Genomic DNA, 20714 nt, shown 5'->3' on the forward strand with positions numbered 1-20714 from the left:
ACTCTCTGTCTCTATCTATTTTCCTCTTTGGACGCTTCACACAAATGAAACCATACAGTCCTGGTTCCTTGACATCTGTCTCCTTTCATTTATCACCACTGATCTCTAATGTAGGTATTGTTATCCTCACTTCACAGATGAGAAATTTGAGGATTACAGAGGTTAAGAGACTTGCCTGAGGTTAAGCAGCTGGTCAATAACACAGCATCAAGATTTGAACCCATGGCTGAGAGCCTGTTCCCTCTACAAAATCGTCTGCATAGATGTGACCTTCCTAAAGCCAGGGTCAGGTCCAGGGGTCCCTGGATCCTAGGTGGCAGCTGCGCCTGGACCATTATGGATGCACAGTAACTATTTGCTGAACTCAAGTCAAGTTGCCCCACATTGGTTCCTACCCTCACCACTTACTCAAATCCCTGAGAACCATCTTGAGTGACTTCCTGTTCCCTGCCATTCGTTTTTATTTGCCTAAGGATTACACGTATGTGTTCAGGCTGAAGCTGACCAGAGGAAACCAGAGGAAGGATAACTGAGGAAAATACAGAGCTGTACAAGCACAGGGAGTGTGTGGATGAGCCGCTGTCCAAGCCTCTGCAGCCTGGTGCTCCCCTGAGCAGGCAGCTCTGGCTCCACCTCCTCCCAACCCCGGGATCAGCCGCAGAGGCAGGGAGGGCGGGCTCATCCTCTGCCTACACCGCTTAGGATGTGGGTCCAGGAGCTTCTCTGGGACCAATAACCGGTGTGTGGGTCTTTCTTACTCTTCGTTTCTTTTTGTTGTTCCATATTGTGATGTCCCTATTTCTCATAACTTACAGCAAAACCTGGGGAAGCAGGGAGGGATGTGGACCAGGCATAGCCCATGGGCCCTCCCCTGTGTACAGTAAATATCCACAACACAAAGCCTGAACAGTGAGCCCGACCCCAAGTAAATTGCTGCGGGAAGATTCTGAGTGTACAGGATCTAAGCCCCCACGGAGGCCACACAGAAGAGAGGTGAAAGCGGAGGATCTGGCTTCAGATTCCGAGAGTGTGTCACAGCTCCACCACTCCCAGCTGCGCACTCTGCTAGGTGACTTAACTTCTCCATGCCTCAGTCTGCTCATTCTGAAATAGGGACAGTGGTGATATATACCTTGCAGAGTTGTTACAAGCATTGGTTTATTTAGTGAGAAGCAGAGAGATAGCGAGTGCTCCCATATTATACCTCACTCCCCAAATGTCTGCGACAACTGGGGGCGGGACAGGCTGTAGCCAGAAGCCTGGAACTCAGTATAGGTCTCCCATGTAGGTGGCAGGGACCCAACTACTTCAGCCATCACCTGCTTTCTCCCAGGGTGCACCTTAGTCGGACACTGGAATTAGGAGAGGAACCAGGATGCAAACCTCGCATTCTGAAATGGGAAGCCTAGGTTAAGACTCACATGGTGTCTTCATTGCTAGGCCAAATGCTCACCTCTGTTACGAGGATTTAAGTAACAGAAGCACGGAAAATGGTGCAGAGTGAGCATTCAGTTATTACAACTACACGTATGTGCGTGTAGATGACACAGACCTCCCCTCATTTGGTTAAATGGTTTTGAGCATCATTTTCCATCGCTGTTGGGTAATGTCCTATGGTGACGTGAGACAACATCACTGAGGGAACCTGCGTGAAGAGCACATAGGAATGCTCTATGATGTTTGCAGCTTATGATTCTAAAATTATTCCTAAATACAGAACGTGAAGAACAACTTCCAGGTCCAAATAGAAACGTGGTCCTCACAATACATAATTCTATTCCCCGTCTCTACCACTGCCATTCGCACCTGCATCTTGCAGAAGGTGGTAGATAAAGGGACCATGGACGTTCCAGGGACATCTTGGAAGTGCACCTGCTCATCTCTTCTATCAATATAGGGAGCTGGGGGGCGATCTCATGTCACACATACAAGTTACATAACTGCTTCGGCCTCACAAGCAAGATGGTATCAGTTGTCAAACTCCAGCCCCCTCCATAGCAGAATCTAAGACCACTTCCATCCCAAAACCACCTTAGGCAAGTCAGCATTCCTCTCTGTATCTCTGTTCAAAAATAAAGTACTCAATCCTCTCAGGAACCCAGGACTTGGGATGTGATTCATTCAGGATTAAATCATTTCCTGCGTCTTATTTTACATGTGTAATTCGAGCACTCAGAGAGTAAACACTGTTGAGATTTACAATCAGCCTTCACAAACTCTGTACCCAAAACATCTGCAGAGCAAAAGACAGATTCTATCTCCAAAAGCCTCCTGGCTAAGACAACAAAAGCGACTTATTCCACCGGCATCTCACTCTCAACGAGCTGATTTGTGCAAGTGTAGGCTGTACGGTTTCATTCCCGAGCCTTTGCCTCCTGTCCCTGCACTCAAGGTCAAACGAGATGCAGCTCGTGCTCATCTTCCACTACCTGACACAAAGGCAGCACCCGCACTGGGCAGAGAGGGTCTCACACACGCTCAGAAAACACCCAGGTGCACTCTGTACCCCGAGGCCTCAATGCAGCAGAACTTTCAGAATCTTGAATGGTTTAGAGTGTCCTTTACTCCACTTTTAGGAATAAGAGGAAGGGGTCTCCCAAGCCAATACCCACTCAACAAACACCTATTGAACCTCTTCTATATTCTGAACATGGTGCTGAATGCCAGGAATATTAGCCCTTCTAGGATACATGGATCTGGGAGAAAGAGACAGAACCAATTATCAGACACTGAGGTAGGCAAGTGCTCCCACAGAGGGAGTTTAGAGGGTTCAAAGCCCAGGTGCTAATGAGATATCATATCACCCCAGATAGATGCCCATGTCAAAAAGACAAAAATAATGAATGCCAGCAAGGAAACAGACAAAGGGGAACTTTTATATGCTGTTGGTGGGAATGTAAATTAGTACAGCAGTAATGAAAATACTGTGCAGACTCCTCAAAGAAGAACCGCTGTATGATCCAGAAGTCTCACGAGCAGGTATACAGCCAAAGGAAAGGAAATCATTACTTCAAAGAGACACATGTGCTCCCATATTTATTGCAGCACTATTCACAATAGCCAAGATACAGGACCAACCAAGGAGCCCACTGAAGGATGAATGGATAAAGAAAATATCACACACACACACATGCGTGTATGTGCAAGAGACACAGAGAGAGAGAATTATCATTCAGTCATAAAAGAATGAAATCTTGTCATTTGTGGCAACATGGGTGGGAATGGAAGATACTACGTCAGGTGAGATAAGCCAGGCGCAGAAGGACAAATACTGCATCTTGCAGACGAAGGTAGATAAAGGGACCGTGGATGTTCCAGGGACATCTTGGAAGTGCACCTGCTCATCCTAGTCTATCACTTATGTGTGGATGCTGAAAAGGTGACTGTCACAGAAGAGCAGAGTGGAGTGGTGATCACTAGAGAAGGGGTGGGGGTTGGGGAGAGGGCGAGGGGGTTCCACAGCACGGTAACCACTGCCTTCCACGGTGCACGATGCGTATAAAGATAACTGAAAAGCCCCAAGTCTTCCAAGGCATGGAGATAATAAAATTTGAGGAGCTGGAAATGCAAACTGCCCTGATTTGACCATGGCACGCTGTATCCATGCACTGAGTTACCATCCTGCCAGCCCCTAAGTGTGTACAAATAGAATGCCAATTAAAACACGCAGCCAGAGCTCACACTGCCAGTTGCTGGTGTGTGTGACTCAGGGGGAAGCTACTCAACTTCACGGAGCCTCATTTTCCTTATAAATTTCCTGATGCAAATTGGGTACTGTCCCTCAGGGCTTGGCGCACGGCAGATGCCCTGTGGGCCCTCAGGGTTGAATGGGTACTTGAATTATGGAACGATACATCATATTTTCACATGTATTTATGCCTTCCTCTATGCCAGAAAGGGACTTCAAAGTGCTTACATACGTACACTGTAAAGGGACACGGTTTTTTTTGAATGAGTTAATGCAAAACGTTGGGTGGTTCAGAGACAACTGTAAAACCAGGAGGGAGAATAGAAAAGAACACCTATATTGACAACCGCAAGAAACTGGAGACAGATTTCATTTTGAGCTTCCTGGTGGTCATAGCAAAGAAGAAAATGCAATCAGTTAGTTACCCAAGTCACTGTTTCCACTGCTCTTCCTGTTTCTGACATCAGAAGTAAATTATCGCTGTAAGTCCTCTATGGAACCCCGGTTACTACAGCCATCAACATCCTCAAGAGCACCCTGCTGGGATTGTCTTAACACTCCCTTCACCCACTGGTGAACCGAAGTCTAGGTTAGTAAAGCTGGTTCTATAGGAAGTCAAAGTAATCCAGACACTCGGTCTGGCATATCAAAGCCTGCACATGGCTTCTGCAAACTCTGCTGCCTTCAATCAACCTCTGGAAAAACAGGAAGAAGCAAGGAAGCGGCCAAAGTTTTAAGGAAATGTTCCTACTCACGCTGAACGCACTGCCATCAGTAGCATCTCTCAGAATCCACCGTAGCGTTTCTAGGCAGGCTGATGGATGACACGCACGTGAGTGCCGAGCTGTGTTCCAGGAAGAGAATCACATGTGCCAAAGCCCAGGTAGGAGAGAATGTGATGGTACAAGGAGACCCTGTGTGCATGGTGGGCATGGAGGAGCAGCTGGTGACTTGGGGAGGTATGGTGCAAGATGAAGCTGGTGAGGCAGGGACCATGGCACAGAGATCACTGGGTTGCAATGAGTCGCATCGTTGGCCTACAAGCTATAGCCAGTCATGGAAGGATTATAAGCAGGGACTAACGGATCAGATTTGCCTTTTGCAGAGATCCTGTGGGCTGCAGAGTCGGGAGTAAATTAGAAGAAGGCAAAAGAGAAAGGAGCAGGATGGTGGTGATGGCTTTGGCCCCGGTGTGGACATGTGGATGAAGAGCAAGGATCTGAGAATGAACGAGGAGATGCGAAATGGGCAGTAACCGGGAATATGGGGTTTTCTCTGGGTGTCAGTGTCATGGGACAGGTAGAAAACAGTGGGACCACGGAAGGTATGGAAGGGTGGTACCAATGAGCTGTATGGAGGCTGGAGGAAGTAGAGTGGAACATCAGTGTTCCCCACAAAAGCAGGAACTCCGTGGGTAAAAGATGATGCTACTGTTTGCTACTGGTGTCAGTTCACCAAGCAGCAGGATGAGGGGCTCCTGCGAGAAGCGAAAATGCTTCCAAGGCAGACCAGTGACCCGGCCACACCAGACTCCCAGGACCCACTTGCTGAACGACGCCAGGCGAACCGGGAGCTGCTAGAGACACCACATCAAAGCAGGCAGCTCCTGTGACGGCCTGACCTTGCATAATATCTCTGTGTTTAGAAAATATTTTAGATTCTTATTTTATAATCGAAAATCAACTTCATGGTCCTCCATGAGTATTATCATCCTAGGTCTTTTATTCTCCATTAGAAAAGAATCCTGACTGTTATCTACATTTTTCATGCCTAATTATGTTTCTTCATCTATATTCTAATATGCTAAATATTATGATAATACATCTAGATAATCTTTAGCTGGTTCCTTTTCAAGCATACGAAATGTTCATTAACAACCAGAAGCTAAATGAAACCCCAGCGTTTGCCATGTACTCATCAGTAAAAATCAAGTTACTTGAGGGTAGGATGGAGGTAATTATCATTATTTATCAAATGAGATAATATGCAAAAGGGCTTTTAAACCAAAAGCAATATACAAAGTTTGAACTGTAATTATCATTCATTGAACAACATCTCAAAGTTAAAAAAAATCAAATCCCTCATAAAAAACATGTATGGTCGAGCAGCAATAGCTTCCTGGTACACCCACAACAGTGAGTGAGTGGCAAAGGCTTGACTGGACAGCTGAGTGCATTAATCCAGCGGAAGAGATGACCGACTCCAAGTCAGATATCCAGGGGCCACCTGCCGCAGTCCTGACTGCACGTCTCATGGACGTCCAGCAGTCCTTGGTGTTGGCCAGAATTAGACAAAGGGGCTGTTTGTCTATTAAGACGTGTCTTAATTCATAGCAAAACAAGTCATTCAAACAACTGCATTCAACGGGTCCTGAGCCCTGCTCAATGCTCGGCAACAAGACCTACTCCCAGAGCAGGCTTATCGCTCTGAGTTGTGGAAGAGTTCTCATCCAGCTGTTCCAAGAAGGATGAAGTCTTTCAAACACTGGAATGTTCCCGTCCTCCTGGCTTCTAGATATACTGATGGGATTTATCAAGACCGTTCCATCAACTCCTGCTTTCCTCATGGACCGTAAAGGACTGTGTTCCCTGTCTTCTGGCAACCTGGGTCTCCCTTCCCTTCTTAAACAGGCCACGCTCTTTCCTGCCTCCAGTCCCTGACCCGCCTCTGTCTCTCCATGCTTAAAACTCTCATCCCCTGGTTCTTCTCAAACCTGCCGCCTCCTCAGCCTCCTCTCAAGCATCATCGTCTCAGCAGAGCCACCAGGAGCACGTGTGCACCTTGTGTCTTGCCCACGGGCTCCTGGGTATATTAGTATATATAAAGTATATTGGTATATATTTGTATATAAAGTACCAACATCTAGGCACCAAGACCAAACGCGGGGTGCCTTAGACAACAGGAATTTATTCTCACACAGTTCTGGAAGCCAACAGTCTGAAATGGAGTGATGAGCATTAGGTACATCAGTTGGGTCATCAGCTGGGACACCGGCATCCTACATGGGAGTGCCTGGTCCAAGTCCCAGCTATTCTACTTTCAGGCCAGCTTCCTGCTAATGCACACTCTAGGAGGCAGCAGATGATGGCTCCAGTACTTGGGTCCCTGCCACCCACGTGGGAGACCCAGACTGAGTTCTGGGCTCATGGCTTTGACCTAGCCCAGTCCCAGCGCAGCTCCAGATATTGTGAGCATTTAGGGAGTGAATAAGCAGCTAGGAAGTGTGTGTGTGGGTGTGTGTCTGTCTGTCTCTGTTTCCCCGCCTCTTGTCAAATTCAGTGAAGATAAACAAATACAAATGCTTTTGAAAAGTATCAGCAAGATTGGTTCCTTCTAGAAGGCCCGAGGGAGGACCTGCCCCACGCCTCTCTTCTCGTTCCTGGCATTTTCTGGGAACTCCATGGTCTCCCGTGCTTGCGGCAGCATCACCCCAAGCTCTGCCCCTGACTTCACGTGAGGACACCCGTCACCGGATTTAGGGTTCTCTCAGCCCAGCCTTCCTTTGCCTTAGAGAGTCACATCTGCAAAGACCCTGTTTTCAAATCGTCACATGGAGGTTCTGGGCGGACAGAGCTCAAGCCACTACAGGGGAAGTCGGTATCAGGATCTCACCTGAGCCTGCTCTGCAGGCCACAGTTCCTCATGGGGTGAAGCTGATTCACACAAAGATGAAGCCACAGAGGCTGGCAGCCCTCACTGATCAGGCTCCACACAAGTTGGCATGATCTGCGTGCTTTATTTTTGCATTTTCTGTCTTGATTTCACTCCATGAAGGTGGAGACTGGGCCACTTGGCACACACAAGGCCTGGCCCAGCCCTTGGCACATGACAGGTGCCCACTGAAAGAGTGAGTGAAACTCAGGTTCCGGCCAGGAGTCAACAAACAAGACCTGCCTTGACATTGTGTGGCTTCTTCCAGAAGGCATCCCTGTCCACAGAGGCCAAAACCACTCAGTTCTGACCAGGCAGGAAGAGGAAGGGGCTTTATCTGGAGTGAAACTGTGCGCACTGGACTGCTTTGAGGGTGTCGGTGATGTGCGGGAGGAGAAGGTGCGCTCTGAGAGCCCCTCCCAGGCCTCTCGTTCTCTGTAGAATGGGAAAGCCCCTGGGTCTGCCTGGCACCAACCTTTCATGAATGCAGTTGCCAGACCAGGATTCAACAGGGAAAACCCACTCCAAGCAGCAAGGGGCTGGAGTGAGATGCCCTCAGGATAAGGCCTTAAAGGAGGCATCCACCTCCCGGGCTATTGTTCCAACACAGCAGCAGGAAGCAATGACCCTTTCAAGTCATCCATCCATCACTGGGCAAACGGGCCACAGGGAGGCCACGCACCACTCAGCAGGAAGTCAAGGCTGGGTCTCGCTTAGACCAGCTGCACCCAGCAGTCAGAGCCCCAGAAATGACCTATCCACCCCGAGAAATCTGGAGTCAACCAGAGTCGCCTCTGCGGAGCTGCTGTTTTTCTTGGCAAGGAGAATGGAAGTGCTGAGACAAATCCCATCCATTTCCCTGGAAAACTGAGTCAGGCCCAGAAGGCGGACCTTCTGGCCATCCTGCAGAAGTACAGCCTACGCTCCTCCAGCGACAGCGTCTGGAACTGGACCCCGGATGTGCAGAGTCCGGCCCAGGTGTTAGGAGTGCTGCTGCTTTAACCAATCAACAACGCGTCTGCACCCAGAGAACGGCAGCCGCAGAGGCTGTTCTGGGCCAGGCTCCTGGTGAGGCTCCCGGGCAAAGGCCCGTGCCGCTGAATTCAAGGGCAAGAGGAAGCAGGCATCCTGTCTCCTCTGTTCACTGTCTCACCCTGTGGCCAGACCCCTCCGCTGTGCAAACACACCCCAAGGCCAGGGAAGGCTGCACCGAAAAGCAATACACGTGGGTTCCTGGGAAATGCACACAGAAGAACCTATGCCTGCATTTCAAAAACTTGCACCAGAATAACTTTGTTGTCGAGTTCCTTTTTCCATGAACTGTTTGAAGCCCTGCGCTAAAGCACCCGACAGGCAGCACATGATGGCTCAAACATGAGTCGCTGGTACCCCCACAGGAGACCCAGCTGGGGCTCCTGGCTCTTGCCTTTGGCCGAGCCCAACTCTAGGTATTATGGCCATTCTGGGAGTAAACGAGCAGATGGAAGCGCTCTCTCTCTCTCTCTCTCTCTCTCTCTCCCTTTCTCTCTGTCTCTCTCTCTGTAACTCTGCCTCTCAAATCAATAACTAAATCTTTTAATAAAAAGCAGCCTGCCAATTAATTTAAGGCATAGTGTTTCCTTATACCTAACATTCTTCTTTTGTGCTTTGCAAAAACCTCTTAGACTGCCTTAGTTCTATTTATCACACATTGTGCTGCTCTGTCCCCACGCCTTTCTGCATAGATGATATTTGATATTTATTTCTATTAATGCCAGGTCATAGCAGAATGATTCTGAAGACGTTTCAGACTCCAATTTAACTCAATTCATGTAAGATCCACAGTGCAGCACGCCACACGAGAAGCCACAGCCACGTGCACTGGGCGGGCAGGAATGACAACCTAGCCCAAGCCTGCCAGGCAGTGACTGAGGGGTGCCTTAGATGGCACAGCCAATTTCAGGGATGCTCAACTGTGCAGATAAAGATGCATTTTAGAGCTGGTGAAACTAAGCATGTTACAGACCCCTAATGGAAACCCCCAGCGATTCACACATACCCGAACAAATCCCAAAGACAGAATAGCCTAGGGAAAAACCCTCAGCATACAAGGAGTCTGATACATTAGTTTCTAAATTGAAGGACAGACAAAGAGACACAGACAAATAGCCACAGCAGCTGGGCCTGGGCCAGTTTGAACAGAGAGCCAGGAACTCAGCCCAGGTCTCCCACGTGGGTGGCAGGGACTCCAGCATTTGAGCCGTCACCTGCTGCCTCCCAGGATGCACAGCAGCAGGAAGCTCACGTCAAGCGGAGGCAGGAGTCGAACCAGGCACACGGACATGGGAGGCAGGTGTCCCTAGCAGTGTCACAACTGCTTTGCCAACAGCAGCCCTGGTCGCAATTTTTAAGAAGTCCATAAACAGGCAAAAATAGGATTACATATATTTGTATATATATAAATTTAAGTACATTTTATATTTTCTATATTTGCATTATAAATATTTATATAACATTTTAGGTATTTTTTCATATAAAATGCTATACATTTACCCAGCATAATATAAATGTAATAGTAGTATTGTCATATTTATAATTTAATATTGGAAATACTTTAGGGGCACGTACATGTGAGATTCTTGTACAGGAAAGTGAAGCAAAATGAAACAACTTCAGGACGGCGCCCTCCCTGGGGAGCAGGAAAGGCGCAGCGATCTGGAGACGCACAGCAAGAGCTTCGGGAGTTTGTGACGTTTGACTTCTCAAGTTCAAGTTCACTGCTGAGCACACTGGTGTTCATTCTATCAGGGCCGGGGCTAAGGTGGGGCAGGTGACATTAGCCTCAGGCACCAAAGCAGACGACAGTCAGTGGCTCGGTACCAAAATAAAATGTTTTTTAAAGATTTATTTCACTTATTTTAAAGAGTTACAGAGAGACGTAGAGAGAGAGAGAGAGAGAGAGAGAGAGAGAGAGAGGTCTTCCATCTGCTGGTTCACTCCCCAAATGACTGCAATAGCCAGAGCTGAGCCAATCCAAAGCCAGGAGCCAGGAGTTTCTCCCGGATCACCTAAGTGGGTGCAGGGGCCCAAGCACTTGGGCCGTTTTCCACTGCTTTCCCAGACACTTTAGCAGGGAGCTAGACTGGAAGTGGAGCAGTCACCACTTCCGAACCGGCACCCATATGGGATGCTGGCACTTCAGGCCAGAGCTTTAACCCGCTGAGCCACAGTGCTAGCCCCTCAAAATAAAATATTTTAATGCAACATCTTCTTAAAATATCAAAATCCCATGATTAAGAAAGTTTCAGAGGCCGGTGCCACGGCTCACTAGGCTAATCCTCCACCTGTGGCGCCGGCACACCGGGTTCTAGTCCCGGTCAGGGCGCCAGATTCTGTCCCAGTTGCTCCTCTTCCAGTCCAGCTCTCTGCTGTGGCCCGGGAGGGCAGTGGAGGATGGTCCAAGTGCTTGGGCCCTGCACCCACATGGAAGACCAGGAGGAAGCACCTGGCTCCTGGCTTCAGATCAGCGCAGCACACCGGCCGTAGCAGCCATTTGGAGGGTGAACCAACGGAAGGAAGACCTTTCTCTCTGTCTCTTTCTCACTAACTCTGCCTATTAAAAAAAAAAAAGTTTCAGAGCTTCATATAAAGACAGAATGCACTGCTACACTGATGTAAACTTGCTCCACCTGCCACACCAAGTCCTACCTTAATTCAAATAAAACTTTATTTACAAAAATAGGAAGCAGATCCATGCACTGCCCTCCTGCTTAAAAAAAAAAAAAAAACAAACTGCAGTGAAATATCTGTATCTTCATAGCTGAGTTTTCTGGTACCAAGGCCACTCCCCAGTCCTGGCTTCACCTTCACCTGCCCGTATATTTTATTCTTCTTTAAAGTATGCATGGATTATAAACACACACAATCACATAATCATATAAGCAGGTACATAAAAAAGCTCATGAAGAAACAGAATTGGGGTTGGCATTGAAGTGCAGTGGATAAAACTGCTGCCTACAATGCCAGCATCCCATACAGGTGTTCCAGCTGCTCCACTTCTGATGCAGCTCCCTGCTAATGGCCTGGGAAAGCAGTGGAAGATGGCCCAAGTGCTTGGACCCCTGCACCCATGTGAGAAACCTGGATGAAGCTCCTGGCTTTGGCCTGGCCCAGCCCTCACCATTACAGTCATCCTGGGGAGAGAAACAGTAGCTGGAAGACCTCTCTGTCTCTCTGTCTCACCCTCTCTCCCTGTCATTTTTTCAAAATAAATAAAGAAAAAAGAAAATAAGAAAGGAATTAAGGGTGGGCGCTTGGCAGAAGCTGCAAGATACCACTTCACGTTACAGTGTCTCTGGCTGGGGCCCCGCTCTGCCCCGAGCCCCACTTCCTGCTGACACGCACCCTGGGTGGCCGTGGTGAGGGCTCCAGTAGTCGAGTCTCTGCTTCCCACATGGGAGACCAGGATGGAGTTCCCAGGGTCCTGGCTTTGGGTTGGCCCAGCCCCAGGCGTTGTGGGCATCTGGGGGGTGAACTAGCCAGTGGACGATCTCTGTCTCTGTCTTTCTCTATTTGCCTTCCAAATAAAATAAAGAAAATTTGAAGGGACTTACAAGATAAAGTTATGTTGGTACAAAAGAAATTTGCCGTCAGTGCACAGTTTTCTCGTGATACACATTCCCTGTGAACTGAGGACCCTCGCGCCCATATGAGTGTATGTGTGCACGCAGACACAGTGCATTTTGTCTTCGTATTTTGCTAAGAATACTTTACAGAGGGAGAAAACTTGGGAGAGCTCCCAAAGCCACCTGGGGGCGGGGCCGTTCCCTGCTGCAGCCACCCTCCTGGTGGCAGAAACGTGCTCTTTGGATTCACAGCAAAGCCAGTAATAGCAAGGGGTGTCTCCCAAGGCAGACTCCAAACAGAGGGGTGGGGACCCCCCTCCAGCCTCTGCCAGCCAGGTCCAGGAAGCTTCTAATTGACCTCCCCCCCGGGACAGCACTCTTCAGTTTGGAAGCCATTTTGGCACACATTCTTGAGTCTAATCTTCATTCTGCTGTGGAGGGAGGCAGAAGACTGCCACTCTGCAGTTGGGGAAACTGAGTCTCGGGTCACCCAATGCTGCACAGTGAGGGACGGCAGAGCCCAGGTCACCCCTGAGGTTCTGGGGCCAGCTGACGGGTGGTCTTCGTGCATCGAGCAGTGTCCTCCCCACTTTACTCTCGAGTCAGAACGCGAGGCGACAAGAGGAAGCCAGGGGGTCCCGGGGAAGCTCTGTTTGCTGTGAAGATGGCGGAATCCAAGGAGCCTGGTCCTACAGTGCAGCAGGCAGTCTACACCTGAGGGCCCGGGGCTGGGCAGCAACAGCTGTGTCCACTTAGCTCCCCCACCCCCGTCCTCCTCCAGCGAGTCCAGGCTCTGCTCCGTGGCAAATGGCCACCCAGAGAGTCATGAGGCATTTGGGGAAGCAGCGCTGGACTGTGCATGGTCGCCAGGGGCCACCTGTGTTCCATCGCTGGAACGCGTGGATGGCTGAGCGACTTCACGGCCGTTGAGAGCTCCCGCCGCTGGCCCAGACAGCACCCAGTTTGCTCCCAGACTGAAGAGACAGACACAGGGAGACGGTGCCAGCGGCCAGCGGCGGCCTCAGAGTGAAGATGAGCCCCGTGCACAGAAGGTGTCCATGTCCCAGGGCAGCCTCAGCCGAGTCCCACACCCTGGGCGTCTTCAAACAGCCAAAAGATGCCCCCCCCCCACCAGTTTGGGAGGCCTCTGCTCCCTATGCCTCGGGGGTCAGCAGGGCTGCCCCCACTCCAAGACCAGGGTAGAACCCTCCTTGCCTCGTCCCAGCTGCCGGCAGTGGCCATCAGTGCCAGGCGTGCCCTGGCTGGCAGCCACGTCACTCCAGCCTCCTGCCACGTGTCTGTGTCTCAATTCCCCTCTTCTACAAAGCCCGGCCAGGCTGCACTCAGGGCTCGCCCCATTCCAGCAGGGCCTCATCTTAAGTAACTGCACCGGCAGCAACCCCAGTTCCCAAAGCCGTCGCACCTGTGGCGGTGGGGTTAGGCCTTCAGGTCTCTTCAAGGGGCGACAGCAGCCATCGCAGACCCAGCTGTCAGGAAGAAGGTGTCGTGGAACGGAAGTACAGCACAAGCACACAGGTGTTACAGTCACAGACTGAGGCTGTTAGCAAAGTTGATTTATGTATTGGAGAGGCATGGGGAGCGGTTCCCATCTGCTGGTTCACTCCCCAAAGCCTCGCCACGGCTGAAGCTGGGGGCCAGGACTCAGCCCAGGTCCCCAACAGCGGTGAGAGGAGCACACTTGAGCCACCATCACTGCCCCACCAGGATGCAGGAAGCTGGGCTGAGGACCCAGAGCTGGCGGCTGAACCCAGGCACTCCGACGTGGGACGTGGCCATCTTAACTGCTGGGCCAAACACCCGCGCCACACGACTGGGTGTTAGACGCCTCCCTCGGCTCTGAGAGGACAGCCCAGACAGTAAACTGAAACTCACATCCGGCTCCTGCTCGCCTCGCCAGTCCCACAAACTCCCGCTTGAATGTGCCATCGCGGCTGGAAACCCCCAGGCTAGAGACAGCTCTCCTTAGTTCACGGCCACTTGAAAGCCCACAGGGAAGAGGGAGGTAGGAATCCCTGATGACCCCAGCAAGTGGGAATCCCAACCAGGCAGGAAGGGAACGCACATCCGGCAGGTGCGGGTGCCTCATCCGGCACCCAGCTGGCCGCAGTTCAGGATGAACACGTGAGCCCAGCAATGCAAACAGAGTTCATGGGGGCCTCCTGTTTGCTCAGAGCTGGGACAATGAAAGCTGGGCACAACCAGGGGTGACCACGAAGGGGAAGCTCCATGAGAATGAACCCTACACAGAGGAAAACGGGGCTGTGAGATGGAGAGAGAAAGACCAGGTCCTGAGGACACGGAGCTCCTGGATCCAGCCATTCCTGAAGCCCTGTTCTACAGTATCTGGTGGGTTTCTGTTATGTGCATCCGGGGGGGGGGGGGGAGCCCTGATAAATGCAATTCGAGAGTGCTCTAAGCCAGGCACCCCTCTATTGCTAACAATCCCACTCCACTATCCAGGCATGGGATTTACAAAAGGTAGAGAAGCTGGATAATTTAGGAAGAGTCTGCTCTCTCTAGAGCCTTGAATCCCACCTACAACCTCACACCTGCTCCTAGAATTCAGTTTGCACCTGGGTAGAGGTCGCAGTCTGCCAGAAGCCCAGAAGCCCAGACTGCCCAGGAAGGATTGTGATGGAGCCGTCAGCACCGAGTGGCCGAGCTGGGCCATGGGCAAGGTCCTGATAAGCAGAAACCGTGCTGGGGCTCTCATGACAGCCCAGTGTGAAATGACTTCATTAAATAAAGTGGGCAAGACGGCTCGTTGAAACCACACCACGTCAGTCCTTGCTATTCCAAACCCCAGCAGTGAAGGCAATCCTTGTCCTTGTGGTACCTGTGTGTACAAGGGCACTTCACAAAGTTCACCAAAATGGGTGCGCATTGTGGCACGGCAGGGTAAGCCGCCACTTGGGATGCCCACATCTCCTATCGGAGAGCTGGTTCGAGTCTCAGTGACTTCGCTTCCGACCCAACTCCCTGCTAATGTGCCCGGGGAGTAGTGGAATTTGGCTCAAGTACCTGAGTTCCTGCTACCCCCATGTGGGAGAGCACCATGGAGCTCCTGGCTCCTGACTTCAGCATGACCCAGCCCCAGCTGTTGCAAGCATTTGGGGAGTGAACCAGTGGATGGATAACCTCTCTCTCTCTCTCTCTCTCTCTCTCTCAATGTTACTTTCTGAACAATAACTTGCCTTTGAGTTGTTTCCCACATTACGGAGTACCCCGTCCAGGAGTAACTCAGTCCTCTGGGTAACTGCGAACGCCGTGACACTGACAGCTGGCGCTGCACCAGGAGCTGCCACGCACACCCTCACGTACTCTGGAGACCACCTGGGAGCGAAGTCTGATCACTCCAACTTGACAGAGGAGAAACTGAGGCAGGCTGAGATTTCACTCACCAAGGCCCCACAGCGGGTGGGGAGCAAGCGCTGCTGGGATCGGAAACCAGCCCCGAAGTCCACGCCTGAGCCAGGGATCGGGCAAATCCAGCCCAATGCCTGCTGTGTGCAGAAAGCTTTAGCAGGACACCACCCTACGTGTACGAGGACGCATGGCTTCTGTCAATAAAACTTTATTGGAAGACGGCCCTGCCTGTACCATGACACATGGCCGCTTTTGTGATCCTACTGAAGAGTGGTTCGGATAGAACCTATTGACCCACAAAATTGAAAACATTTGCAGTCTGGTCTTTTACAGAACATGCAGCTCGCCAGTGTGGAATGTGTCCTCTGCTCATGGGGTCCCCACCAGGGCTGAGGTCAGAAAGACTTCCATCATCAGGGGTCCTCGGAAAACAGGCAGGTGAGGGGGCAGCCTCCAGTGACCCTGCTGCTCGGGGCTGGACAGAGACACAGCCCCCATGCTTTCGACCGCACCGTGCTGCCTGCCAGCCCCAAAGGGCACGGCTGTGCCTGGATCTGGGGCACTAACAGGTTTGCACATTCCCGAAACAGCCGCTGCGGAGTGGAGAGCAGCGGCCTCCGGGTGCTGGGGCCATTCAGTCACTCCTGGGATTCCCAGGGAACAGCAGCAAGGACTTCCTGGAAGACTGGGAACCAGAACATAATCACCCCTGCTGGAAACAGGCCAGTGTACACCAGCGGACACCCACGGCCCCGAGGCCTCGGGCTGGCCGTGTTGGAGTCCGTGCAGCTGTTCGCCCAGTGCAGCCCTGCCTCCTGGGCCATCTGCCCCCACCCTTCCCGCTGCTCAGCGCTGGCACCAAGTCTGGGGCTCCGGTGTTGCAGGGGCTGAGTCCTCCCTCACTGCAGCCCCCGGGCGCTCTCTCCCATCACCTCTGTGATGCGAGGCTGGGCAGCCTGGGTGACGAGACAGGTGGGCGGGAGTCGGCAAGAGGCAGAGAGAAGAGAGAGCGACCCCCCCAAAGCTGAGACCAAAAGGGGCAAATGCCACACGGGAATCAAAGAGGAGGCAAACCGTGCTCGCTGGGAAACCAACAGAGAGACCAGGTGATCCAGAGTCGGAAAGACTTTACAACAGGTGTGGCAGAAGAGAAGCAGGAGGGTGCTCGGGCTTAGCACCCACGCTCGCCTGCCCAGGGTACCCCAGCTTTTCCCAGAGGGAGGAGGCACATTCACAGGGGCCTTGGACGGAGCAGCATGGGGTACCACAAACCCTGGCCTCTTCCATCTCTGGCCCAGAAGAAACGCAGGTTCTCAGACCCTGTCCAGAGGTGGGTGGGCCCGGGCATCAGAGCACAGGTGCACTTCCGAAGCCAGCGCGGCACAGGCCCAGGGTGCCATGTGTGGGCCAACCCAGAGGTCCAAGACCCAGGGTGAATGTGAGTGTTAGCAAAGCCACGTCCCAGGAGCACAGATGTGGGCGGGGGTGGGGGCAGGGGAGGCAGAGCTGGGGGTGCTTTTGTGACAGTGGTGATCTGAAGAGAAGCCAGGAGTACCATCCTGAGCACAGGAAGAGAGGCTGGCTATGGTCTACACAATCACCCTCGGAGCAAAGTACTGTGATACTCACCTTACACAGCAACAAACCATGGCTTAAGGGTTTTCTTATGCTTGGTGAGGTAGGTGCTTGGGTTTATGGGCAATATTGAAAACATTTAATAACCATTATGGACAGGCACTGATCAATAAGAAACACAATCAACCAATCATAATACATAACAAGCCAATCAGGATAAACAGAGTGTAAATCCAGCCAATCAGAACACAAGCCTAGTCAATCAGAATACACACTCAACCAATAAGAAGACATGTTCAACCAATCAGAATGCATGCCCAGCTGATCAAAATGCATGCCTAGCCAATCAGATTCAACTGTGCTACAAGTTTCTAAGAGCTGAAGGTCAGCCCTGCTTGTCTTTTTGCTACTTTTCTGGGCAGAGAAAATGTATGGACACCTTGTCCATCTAAACAACTTCTAGTGTTCAAATGGCACACGCATCCCTCCCCACAGCCAGCAGGTCTGTGGGAGACAGCAGCAATGCGCCCATTCTGCAGATGAAGAAGTCAGGGGTCTGGAGTACACAGCACACACAGGCAGGGGCAGCGTCCTGAGAGGACATCGCAGAGCCCCCAACTGCTGGCCTTGAGTTGCAGCTGTCCCCTACGTGGCTTCTGACCACCTAGAGCACAAGTGTGCAGAGGTCAGGGGCTGCAACACCCATTTCTCTGACTCCTCCATGACAGGAACTGTCTGCTGCACACGTCAGAATTCAATTCATACTGGTTGCTGCATTCAGGTACGGTGAGGCTGGGAGATGTGAAGAAACCAACGAGCACCGACGCTGATCTGAGCCCCAACAACATGTAGGCGACGCTGCCTGTGCACCAGGCAGCATCCGCTAGTTCACCCCGACAACCATTCCACAAGAAAGGAATAACATGCCCATTTTAAATGCAGGGACCCTGAGGCTCAGAGATGTAAGGCAATAAGTGGCAGGCACAAGAGTTAAACCCAGGATTCTCCAGGTTTTAACTCCATGCCTGCCCAAAGCCAGGATGCCATGCCTTGTCCTTGGGAATGGAACTGAGTCTCTATCCGGTACCACGGTTAACATTCTCTGGAAGGCTATGTGCTTCCTAGAGACCCCCGTGGAGTGTCAGAGGATGGGACAACGTGAAGAAAAAAAAAAAAAGCTTTTCCAAGGATCACTGAGAAACACAGCCCACGAGAAACACCAGGAAAATGAAAGGAGTTTTCCATACAAGGGTGGAGACAGTCACACATTTGAATCACTCTGGCCAGGGGGCTGTCCTCAAAGTCCAGGAAGACAGAGACCCTCATGGTTCATTTTCTCTCTAGTGGACACAGGTTGTCCACTTCCCCAGACCTCACTCTCCTCTCCAATCTCTAAGCCCATAGATAAAGACCATGGCCCAACCATAGGCTAACCAGTACCCATCCCAGAGCTCTGGTTCCTTTGATTGGTTCACAGGTGAGCACAGGGCCAAGCTGGTTGAATCAGGCTGAATCTCAGACCTACACAAACCTCATCACCTATGGACCAGAACAGGAAAGAAAGAAGGGGCTCGGCTCCTGGGGGCGCCTTGTCTATCCCGTGGAATCTAGAAGTGAGAGGGATGGAGAGGCTGAGTCTTTGCATAGACAGAAACCCCTAGATACAGCCATGCCTAAAACCCACACAGTCTTGCTCTTATTTTACAGCTTTCTGTGCCAGTAAGTTGCCTTTATACTAAAAGAAGTTTAAGTTGGGTTTTCTGTCACTTGTAGCCATGAGTAGCACCAAGCTACACTCACTATTAGTATCAGCACCACCACTGCTACCAGGTAGTGATCGAGTGTTGCTTATTGTCCAACCAACAAAATGGCTTTGGGCAGTTCTTCTTAGGCACCCACATCTCCGGTCAGGGAAAGCAGGAAAATCACTCATAAAGTTCTTAAGATTGCATCTAATTCCAGCAACTTCAGGCCCACCTGGGTGGCGTCAGCTCCAGCCAGCCCTGCAGCTCTGTAGGTCAACCAGCAGAGTTCTTTCTCCTCTGCCATCCAGATCCTGGCCAGCTGAAGGGTCAGCACTGGGCACAAAATGAAAACTCAACAATATTCACTGTTATCTACTCAAAAACATTGTCATGTGCTAGATCCATGCTAGGCGGTGTCATGAGCAAGACTGACAAGGCCACCGCCTCCATGGAGCTGATCTGGGGGCAAGAGGCATTAAACAGATGCTCGGGTCAGTGACGAGGCTTGCAACCAGGACAAGTGCTTCTGAAGGAAAGTACCAGAATGGGAAGTTGGGCGATGCTTCCCCAAGCACAGCAGGGAGCAGGGGACCACCAGCCTAAGGGTTCAAGGCAGGAGAGTGCATCGTTCGCTTGCGGAATTCACCTAGCGGGGGTCAGGGGAAATGAGACGAAGCTCGGGAGGGGACAGGCGGCTTGCAGGCCATGTTAAGAACCCAGGACATAGCCTAGGAACAATGGGAAATCACGGTAGAATCTTACTCTGGGGTTGGGAGCCAGATTCTCATTTGGGGGAGATCACATCAACACATTGGATTTGGAGCCAAAGTAGATGCAGAAAGATGCACGCGGAGGAAGATGACCACGGTTTGGACAGGGTGGGAGGGATGGAAACAGCAGGACAGAGGTCACAGTCTACACCCCCTGAACTCGATCTGCTGCTCTGCTTGTTTCTGTAAATAAAGTTTTATTGGCACACAGTCACTCTCGTTGGTTCGGTTTGACCTGTGGATGCTTTGTGCTTTCACAGCAGAGTGGTAGAAGCTGTGATGGAGACCACATGGCCCTCAAAACTGAAAAATGACTCACAGAAGAAGGTCTGCAGCCCCTGAGTGAGAACTTTAACTCAGAAAGACTTGGAGATGGAGTGCCACGGAGAGGAAGGGTCAGAGGTTACACCTAGACAGTCGCTCACACAACTGAGTCAATGAGAAAGAAGGGGTTACTGGAGGAGGTCCAGGTTTGTAAGGAAAAGGATGAAGCTGCTTAAATCCGCCCACCCCACTCCCCAACCTGTGTCACATGGAGAAGGGGGAGGTCAAGTTGTGTGCAGACAGCACAGGCAGCTTGGAGCCTGAGGGCACTGTGACGTCTCCTCTCGACCCTGATGCACCACACGTCTGCCAGTCCTGGGCCTCCCCTCCTGGGAGCACGGAGAAGGAAAAGGAAGGCCTGGCGTTCACTGTAGAGTTCTACAGCGGTGGCAACTCATCATGCTATTAATCAGCTGAGGCTCAAGAATTCCTCACCCAGGGGGTTCCTGGAACCAAGGCAGCCACAGTCTGACACAGGTTCTGGATGGAGAATGGGACTGGCCAGGCTGATAGCATGGAACTGACCAAGACTGGGGACAGAACTCCAGCAGGCACAAATGACCCCCTTGGTTCCTAACGCCAACCACTTCCTGACCAATACTGGCTGCCACATTCCCTGGTGGGAGCAATCATAACAAAAGGTCTGAGGTTGTCTGTTGCATGCTGAGCCTAAACCGTCGGGGCTGAGAGAAGAATTGCAAAATGTGCAGGCAGATAAGAGAAAGCTCACAATAACAACTCGGAAGTGGCCTCACACAGAACATAGTCACGTGGACACGCACACACGCACACCCCTCACACCCTTGTGCATTGCCCGTCCTCCTCGCACACAAAACAGGTCGCCTGGTACACAGGGCACTGTTCCCATCCTTGGAACTTGCACCGCCCTGTGCAGGAGCACCTGGAGTAGCAGTGAGACTACCGGTTTGCAGCCCTCTTGGGACGCTGGAGACAGCCAGCGGTCAGCACT

General features: G+C 51.4%; 1 protein-coding gene across 1 annotated transcript in view; it reads right to left on the reverse strand.

Annotated features, from left to right (window-relative positions):
* Positions 1-20714, reverse strand: part of KSR2 (kinase suppressor of ras 2) — a 426223-nt gene that overhangs the window by 144973 nt on the left and 260536 nt on the right. The gene's annotated exons all lie outside the window — the stretch shown is intronic.

Source organism: Lepus europaeus, chromosome 23 (genome assembly GCF_033115175.1).
Source record: "Lepus europaeus isolate LE1 chromosome 23, mLepTim1.pri, whole genome shotgun sequence".
Taxonomy (NCBI): domain Eukaryota; kingdom Metazoa; phylum Chordata; class Mammalia; order Lagomorpha; family Leporidae; genus Lepus; species Lepus europaeus.